We start from the raw sequence: 9,492 nt of genomic DNA on the forward strand, positions 1-9,492 counted from the left end.
AGATTTGAGAGGGAATTTCATGGTATTGCACTGATCAAGCAACATATTTTGTAATGCCTTGAATTATATTAAAGATATTCCTGTGTCTGGAGACAGGCATGATATGCAGATACATGTAAATGTAAACACCCAGAAATTTCAACCTATATTACATAGTCATTTTTATATCAATTTAAACTGCACACAGTAAGGTCCCTGAGTATTAATGAGTTCTCTTGAAATCTACGTAGTGGTTTCTAAATCCCTTCACAGCATTTTTCATCTCTTTATTTCTCAGGGTATAAACAGATGGATTTAAAAGGGGTGTGAAAACAGAGTAAAACACAGCAAGAAATTTGTCCAGCCAAGTAATGCTGAGTGGCCACACATAAATGAAGATGCAGGGTCCAAAGATGGGTACCATCACTGTGATATGGGCAGTGCAGTTGGAAAGGGCCTTTGAGGCACCAGCTTTTGAGTTTTGGCGAACATTTAAGAGAATTTATGTATAGGATATAAGCAACAGAATAAAGCCAGTCATGGCCGGGACCCCACTGTTGGCATTCATTAATATGCCCAAAGTGTGTGAATCCATACATGCAAGCTTGATCACCAGTGTTATATCACAGAAGAAGTGGTCTATTTCCCAAGGGCCACAGAAAGGTAGTTGCACAATCATGGCCATTTGACTCATGGCATGTATGAAGCCAATTGCCAAAGAAGCCACCACCAACCCAATACACTTTTGCAAGCTCATAATGGTGGAATAGTGCAGAGGCTTGCAGATGGCCACATAGTGGTCATAGGCCATCACCACTAGCACCATCTCACACCCTCCAGCTAAATGGACAAAGAGATCTGCACATGCATCTAAAGGAAATGGTCTTGCTCTCCCTGAGAAAGTCTGTGATTATCTTAGGTGTGGTACTTAAGGAAAAGAAGAATTCAACAAAAGAAAGGTTGGCCAACAAGAAGTACATGGGGGTATGAAGATGAAGGGCAGTGATGATTAAGATCATGATAATAATGTTTCCAATTACAATGGTTAGGTAAAGCATCAAAAACATCATTAAGAGTAAAACCTGCATATTCCATGGGTGGCAAAGTCCCAGAAGCACAAATTCTGACACAAAAGATTGATTTCCTCTATCCATTTTATTCAATTTCCTCTAATATAAGCTAGAAACAAAGGTAGATTGCCAGTTAAGTGGGTTAGGAAAGGACATTTACTGAATTTCTTTTTATTTTTTACATAATAATTTTAATATCCATATTTGAAAGTGTGAAGTGCAATTATGAAAACAAATCCTAGCCAAACATACAGTTTATGTCTAAAACGATGTTTAAATGCCTAAGAATGTCATCCCAAAAAGCAGAGCCAGAGATGTGAATATCATACAAAAGATATGTTGAGGCAGTGTTCTCAGGAGAAAAGTCAGTAAAGCAGAATAGACACAGGAAAAGGGACACAATATTGTGTTGTGTCATCACTTCAAAACTAGTTTCAGTTTACTTGTCCAAGCAGAAGAATCTGGGTGGGACTTCATGAACACCCATTACAATACATAACTAAAACTTGTCTTATGTCCTAGGATGATGAGTGTGAATTAATATTGAAATTCAGAACAAATGATGTGTTCAATTTCACAGTTTCTCTAGATACTGTATAACATTTCTTGTAAGCCTCAGGAGACCCTCTTAAACAGGACATCACACAATTAAATCTTTAGATTGTCACCTTAAAATATATATTGGAACAAATTATGGGAGAAATGCTATAAAAGGAGCATGTAATAAATGCCTTGACATAATGATTCTGATGAAAGTACAGTCACATAAATTATCATTAGCTTAATTCAACAATTAAATGGAATTCATTTAATTATAAATTGCATCAATAAATCATCCAAGACACTTGTGAGACAAACACCAGAAACTGGATGGAAGCCCAGACTCAGATTTTGAGGTTTTGGGTTCTGAACAGAGAAGTATTTGAAATCCAAACCTCTCAGTAGAAGTAATTTATTTTCAAGTATGTCATAAGACACCAAGAAAACTCCCATGTCTTGGAATGCTCCAATTTCCTAACAAAATTATGAAAATAAGCAAATAATTAAGTTACAAAAATGACAGATATATGAAAGCAATGTATATCTCTGACTGTTGGTGCTGAGTGAATTTTAGAGGTAAAATTTCTGTAGTCACTGATCATTCACCTCTACAAGTAATAATAATATTATCACTAGGTAAATTGTGAATTCTACTGAAACTGGTGAATTGCAAGATTATTGCTTGTTTCCCTTCACTATTTAATTTTTCCTGCACTGACCTGTTTATTTCTGCATTCAATTTCCTTTATCCTTAGAAATCTCAATGGTGGTACCAAGGAGAATAGACAAACAATGAAACTGTTACCTCACTAAGACCACCACTTTCCCCTTTAATCATAGTGAAACTCAGAAGTGTACATAAAGATTTTCCTAAAGAAATTAGGTAAAAGATGCATATACTGTGGAAAAAGGAACATGAGATAATAGTCTCAACTCGCAAATAAGCAATTCCTAGGAATCTCAATCCTAAATGAGATTTATTTAAATTTTAAAGGCAATTCCTAGTGTTATACATGACTACATACAAGAGGGTTATGTTCCCTGAGAAACATGAGCAATTTGATCTTCACCTTACAGTTTAAATTTTTATCATCAGAAAGTTTACAAAGAGAACTTTTCAATAACTCATTCTTTATGTGTTGCATTAAGTGGCATAGAAGATAACTAATAGTAAAAACCAAATTTCAAACATATGTGAGAAAGGGATTTTCTAAAAGGTGAATACATTATATTCCTAGAAAGCAGTTTACTAATGAGAGATCATACTGCTTTTTATCAGTCTTAAAATTGTTAATATTTCAAAATATCAGTGACTAATTATATTCTTCAATTAATATTAATCTGATATTTAAGAAATTAATAAAAAGAATATGGGCTTTTTAGTTAATTTTGTCTGAAATCTCTAGTACTGGTTCATGTTGTGACAAGAAGTCAAACTATTTTTGGCTCCATTTGCTCATTTGTAAAAAAAGGTAAACTGAATCTAACAGGCTTCATGTGAAGATGAATGAGAAAATAAACAAAAAGCCCTGAAACTTTTCTGAAAGTCAGTGCAGTCTGCATAAATACTATTTCTTTCTGATCTCACCATTCAAGTGAATCTTAAAACAATATGTTCACAAAACTTAATGGGAACGAACACTAAATAGTTGATGATCCACCTTTTGTACACAAATATATACAGTCCATTTTCTTTAAAACATATACTACTTATGCTTTCTCTAAATAAATGTAAAACATACTAAATGACTCTGTAGGATGCACAGATACAAAGGAAACCTTTCATAGGCTACTTGCTTTCTAGGAGCTTAACATTGAGTTCTCTTCCTGTCCGGGATGGATATTCAATAATTTAAGAGCACCTACAAGAGGCAATTGCATGTTCTTATTAAGTTACCTTTGGAATTCTTACCTATAACTGAGGGGGAATTCCTGCAAATATGGGCAATGGTAACTCTGGGACTAGTGAAATTGAAAAATTAAGGAAGGAAACTCTTTCTGTCTTAGGGACATTAAAATATAGCACCCAATTTTTCATCCTCTTTTAGATGTAATATACTTGCATAAAGATTTTCCCTTTAAACAATAATTCTACAACTCAATGGGCTTCTCAATGTTGGTATTTTTATAAGGGGTTCAGGGATGCGAATGTGTTAATAAATTTCCTGAGATACATGAACAGCTTGTGAGATACGCAGGGAGTTTCACAGCTCTTCCCAGTTTCTCAGTTTATGAGTGTTAATCCTTTCTCCTTAGTATCACAGTTTTATTTCTCTTCTCCCTGAATATATATCTTTTTTTAACTAATAGCTTTATTCTAAATGTTATCTTAGCTTTGTATTTTTACCTTCATCATTTTAAAAGGAAGGGACCATTTAATCAAAGATAGCCAGAAGCTACTACTAATAAGTACCCTTAAAGAAAATGCTTCCCAAAGTCAACCTCAGAGCAGCTCTGAGGCAATGTGTTATGTTGGTGTGCAAACCAATGTTAAATAGTTTACAGAGATTCGAGTTCTGGGATAAGAGAAAAATCCTGTAAGTTATCTTCTATTAAGGGCAGAAGCTAAAGAAACCATTCTCTACTACTAGTTTAATATCTATGCATGATGCATGTGCTTAGAAACATATATTTTTAGTTATCTAAAGGAAGAGAATCAAGAAGAACATGACTTACTAAACACAGATTTCTCTAAGATCAGATTCCTCAAATGTGTACTTGAGATGACATCCATGATCTGGAGGAGACAGGATCTGTGGATGAGCTTTCCCTCAGCCTCACATACAAATTCACCACAAGAAATAGTTTCTTGGGTGAAATTTTTCTATTATATAATTTATAAAGAACAAAAACCAAGGTAATTACCTTGAAATTCTCTTGGGGACTTCTTTGTTAAGGGTGAAGCAACTTCTGCCTCCTCTGGAAATCAGAATGGGGAGACAGGAAAAAATACACATAAATCACGTATCAAGCAGCTAAGAGTTAAAAATAAAAGAAATTTGAATTTTTTCCTCATTTGACCCATACACACTAGGATATCTTCTGTAATTTTTAATTCGATCTATAAATCATATTCAATTAAGACTTTAATTCCAATCACAAGAGAAGTCATATCCTGACTAGTAATGAAATATGAACATCTACAAAAAAACCTGAAATTAATCCTGTCAAGAAACTTTCATCTTTATATGGTTTGTATTTTCCCTAGCTAGTTTATAATATGCCTCAGTCTAGTGGGCAACTTTTCAGTGGGAGTTTTTTCCTCTTAGTGTATATCTTGTCAGAACAGTTCTTTGAAGGTTATTTCCATCCTCGGTTTACATTGGAAATGTAGAGAAAAGTATAGAGACCTCAAACGGGCTTTGGAGTAAGAAAATGGGGGTAATGGGAATGTGAGCTATTTTTGTTTCAACTTTGTCACTAGAAAATCCAAAATAAAAGAAGAGAAAGAGTTTTGGGACCTTCCTGTTTCTAAAATTTCATCTTTAGATCTTTTATGACATACAATATGTTGTTCATTATGCGTTGAATACAACTGCAATGTTACATAAACTGTCATGAGAAATGCTAAAAGCTGGTTTTTGTGTTTGTTTGTTTCATCCTAGGATGCATACAGATTGTTCTGCTACATTCATTTTGGATGGTAAAATTGAGTACACATGACATCAGAAAATAGGCAAATTATCAGTTTAATAAAGAAGTATGTTGACTCTTGTATATGTTGCCCCCGAGGAAAGAAAACAGGTTACTGTGGGTGTAGAATTGCTCATCTCTGCCTTCCTGACAATCTTTTCACGGAGCAAGAGTTTTTCTGCTATATATATATTTTTGAAACTATAACATAAATCTTATAGACAATCTTAATTATAGGAAGATAAAGTGAATTTCAGCATCTTTAATTGCACATTGGAAGTATATTTGATCTTTGCAAAAAAAGTAGGTATGTAGTCAAGCCAATTACTTTGTTAATTAATCAGGAAAGAAACCTTTACTCATGATGATTCAGGGAAAAAGTCAAGATGAAGTAGTCTTTTGTACAGGACTGAGACAGCTCCCAGCCACTCCACATGCTAGCTGAAAGTGTCCTCTGTCTCTCTCCCCCACCTCTTCTGCATGTATGGCTGACTCAAGCTGCTTCCATCTTCTCCCTGGACCTCTGATCTGGGTGTGGCCAGCTGGCCCTTGGCCCATAGAACCCAGGGCTTTCTTCCATGCTGCCATCTGCTTTACAAACAACTCAGACTTTAGATTCCTCTCTGACTTCCTCTGGGTTCCATTGCAGAAAGTGGGACTCAGAGATCAGGTTAAATTAAACTCAGCCACAAAGTGTGTGAATAGAAACCTATTTATACCTCTAGGAGAACCAATAGTTAAGCACAACAATAAAATCCAACCCAGGGGATGAGAGGACAGAGGAGAATGTGCAGAGTCAGCCAGCCATTCATCTGTTCAGACAGTGGATGGTCTGGTCGGTGTCCTGGCCCTGGAGAGTCTGGGGAGGGGCCAAAAGTTGAGTACACGCTCAGGTAATGACTGGAAAACCTGAGCAACATGCAGCCCCAACAAGTGGGACAGTATATGGGACTAAGATAAGCAGCCAAGTCCTTCTGAGGTTTGAGCTGATCTAATGTGGACTTGGTCCAGGAAAGTCTATAGCAAAGATAGCAGTGTCCCTGATGGTCAAAGGGCAGAAAGGAGCTCCTCTTCCCACCATCCCCTATACAGGCTTGTGTGCTTGAAGGCAGTGCTGAGGCAGCCTGTGGTGGGCAGGGCGCATGGGATGACAGGTCCAGGAAAGGACTGGGTATTTGATCTCATTGTAAAGGAAAGCTGCAAAAAGCAAATAAAAAGGTGTTTTTGTTTTGTTTTGGAGGATTTTTTTGGCGTGTGTGTTTGTCTGTTTTTTTTTTAGGAGGTTGAGGGCAGGGACACGAGTGGACAAAGAGAAGCAGATTTCCTGTATGTATCAGAGACAGTTCCAGGGGAACTTGCCACTGGATGGGTGGGGGCGAGGCAAAGAGAGCAGGAGCCCCCTAAGGGGACCCTCCCTCTGGACTGCTAGGTTGCCCAACCCAAAGGTCATAGCCTTTGGGGAACAGAGAAATGGGTTTAATTGAAAGACCACAATATCAGGAAAAGACAGGCAGGTCTTACTTCCATTTATCTCTGACCTTTTGAAAGTGAGATGACATTCAACCTTAGCGATGCTGTAGCTTCCAGCTTAATAAACAAGCTCTGGGAGTCCTGGGCTGATCTCCACAGCTGGAACAGAACATTTTCACCACCCACAGGACGCAAAGTTGACATCCTCACCTCCAACAACAGTTGGAAAATGTGACGATGGGATCTGAAAATGGATCAATTTACGGCAGTCAGCTGGGAACTGGCCTCAGCCTCTGAATGATGTGGGTTTTCTATGCCTGTTCAGAACCCATGTATCTGAATATTTGACCAGTCAGTTCTTCATTGTTTCTGTTCAGTCAAATATGAATGTGGCTCAGGCATGGTGCCACAAGTAACAGGAAAAGTGACCCCAACCCTAATGCCTGTTTCCCATGGAACATTCCTCCAGTCACCCAGCTTCCTGAATCTACCTTAGGAAACTAAAGTGGGCACATAAGGGGCCCTAAGTTGAGGATTTCCTCCTTCACCATCTCACTCTCGATTTCCTCTCCTCTGCCTGTGTTGCCTGTGGACATAGCCCTGACGTTCTGTGGGAAGCCCTGGTGATTGGTAACTCTGATGGGGGCTCAATCCTTAGACAGGGAAACTTCAGCCCTATCTCAGTTTTATCTCTGAGCTGCCTAAGCATCCTCCAGCTATTACTAGAACCCTTTAAGAACTGAGTCTCACAACAGTGGAGGGCTTGTCTTGGCAGTCCAGCCAGACACAGTATATTAGTGAGGGCTCTCCAGGGAAACTGAGCCCACAGGAGATACACCTATCACATAAATGTCATGAGATTTATTATAGGAATTGGCTCACACAGTTGTAGTGATGGGCACCTCGAAATTATACAGGACAGGCTGCAAGTCATGATCTCTGATGAAGGTTCTCAGTGAATTCCCCAGGTATCATCTCTATTAATTAATTATTGATGGTTTTAACCCACAAAATATCCTCATAGTAACCATCACACCAGCCAGTGCTTTCTTGATCAAACTATTGGACACAATCACTTGGCTAAGTGAACACACGAACTCCACCATCACACAAGGCAGTGTTGGAAAGAGAAGAAAATTGTTACCATTGGCAGATTATGTAGTGGTATGCTTTTATAACATCGTATATGACAGCATTCTCCTCTAATTAATCAATAGCCTCAATGCATTCTCAGTTTAAATGACAGCAGAATCTTTTATGTTCATTGGACTCCACTTCAGTGAGCTTCCTTCCAAAAAGCATGTGCCTTGCTCTCATTCCTGCTGCAGAGTTGCACCAAGTTTGAGATGTGCCTGACCAGCTTTCTGACTTCAGGCTTTTTGGTCATCAACAAACAAGTGTGGGAAATGATTTCAGGGTCAATGTGATTCTGTGAACTAGGAATGAGCTGGCCCAGACTCTGTGAGTCTTCTTCCACTAGACAAGTCCACAGAGAGACAAGATGGATCCCAAAGGGGCTTCTGCAGCTGACGTGATATGGGAGCATCAGTTCTGGTCTATGCACTCCAGGATAAGTGAGCTAACCTTGAAATGCTCAAGTCACACAGTACTTCTCAAGCCTGGGTCTCATTGGTATCGCCTCGAGAACTTCAAAAGTACAGGAGTCTTGGTCCCATCTGCACCAGTTTCATGAGAATCCCTGGAAGGTAAGGCTGGCATCAGAACTTTTAACAGTGCATTCATTCATTGATCCAACCCAGCAGTGAGCAGAGAGTTGAACATTGCCTCTACCTCAAGCAACTCTTCATTCACAACATGTACTGTTACTCCTGGTGGGGGTGGGGAGCACTTCTTTGGTTATACTAGAAAAGGCTGTATGACATTGTGTGATCATTTGATTGCCTGCTTGATAATCAATGTTTGTGAGTGGTAGAACTCCAGCTGGGATGCGTTTCCATTGTAGTGCCCCACCTGCTATTATAGTTCCTGTTTACTAGTCAAAATTTGTGTAGTGGTAGAACCCCAGCTGGGATGAGCTTTCGTTGCACTGTCCCTTCTGGTATCAATGGTACAGGAGAGGTGTCTGGCCCCTGCCTCTGCCTACCTGTTTACAGAGCCTGATGCTTGCCTGTGAACAATGGTTTGGACATTTTTTATTGAATTATTTCCGCAGAGATGTGACATGACCAATTGTGGATGTGACCTTTTGGTTATATGCAGATATGCTCCACCCATTCCAGGTGGGTATTGATTAATTTACTGGAATCCTTTAAAACAGGAAACATTTTGAAGAAATGACAGAGCTAATAGGGAGAGAGGCTGACACAGGTGCCAACACTTGGAGAACAGTAACACGGATATTTGGAAATGCTTAGAGCTCAGTAAATTTCACCACTACATGTTAAGCAAGCCAGAACCTGGAGGGAGCCAAGGGAAGCCAAGAGATGAAGGCTGACCTCAGCAAAGGAAAGTGAGATGCACCTACAGGAACAGAGGCTGAAAGCTCCAGAGCCCAGGAGCAAGGCACCAGTAGATGCCAGCCACATGGTTACTGAACTGACAGAGGTGTTCCTGACCCTTCAACCTTCCTTGAGTTAAGGTACCTTCCTTGTATGCCTTAGATTGGACATTTTTATATGCTTAGACCTGTAAACTTGTAACTTATTAAATCCCCCTTTTTAAAAGCCATTTCAGTTCTGGTATATCTTATTCTGGCAGCTTTCAAACTAATAAATCCCCCAAAGGGGAAAGGGAGCTGGAGTACTTAAGTAATTAGATTCTGGAGATAAAGAATTACATC

At 38.9% G+C, this 9,492-nt stretch overlaps 1 pseudogene; it reads right to left on the minus strand.

The window, feature by feature from the left end:
* Window positions 1-202: 202 nt before the first annotated feature.
* On the minus strand, window positions 203-1,133 carry LOC143655342 (olfactory receptor 4K3-like; annotated as a pseudogene).
* Window positions 1,134-9,492: the final 8,359 nt, after the last annotated feature.

The sequence above is a fragment of the Tamandua tetradactyla genome, chromosome 14, assembly GCF_023851605.1.
Source record: "Tamandua tetradactyla isolate mTamTet1 chromosome 14, mTamTet1.pri, whole genome shotgun sequence".
NCBI lineage: Eukaryota > Metazoa > Chordata > Mammalia > Pilosa > Myrmecophagidae > Tamandua > Tamandua tetradactyla.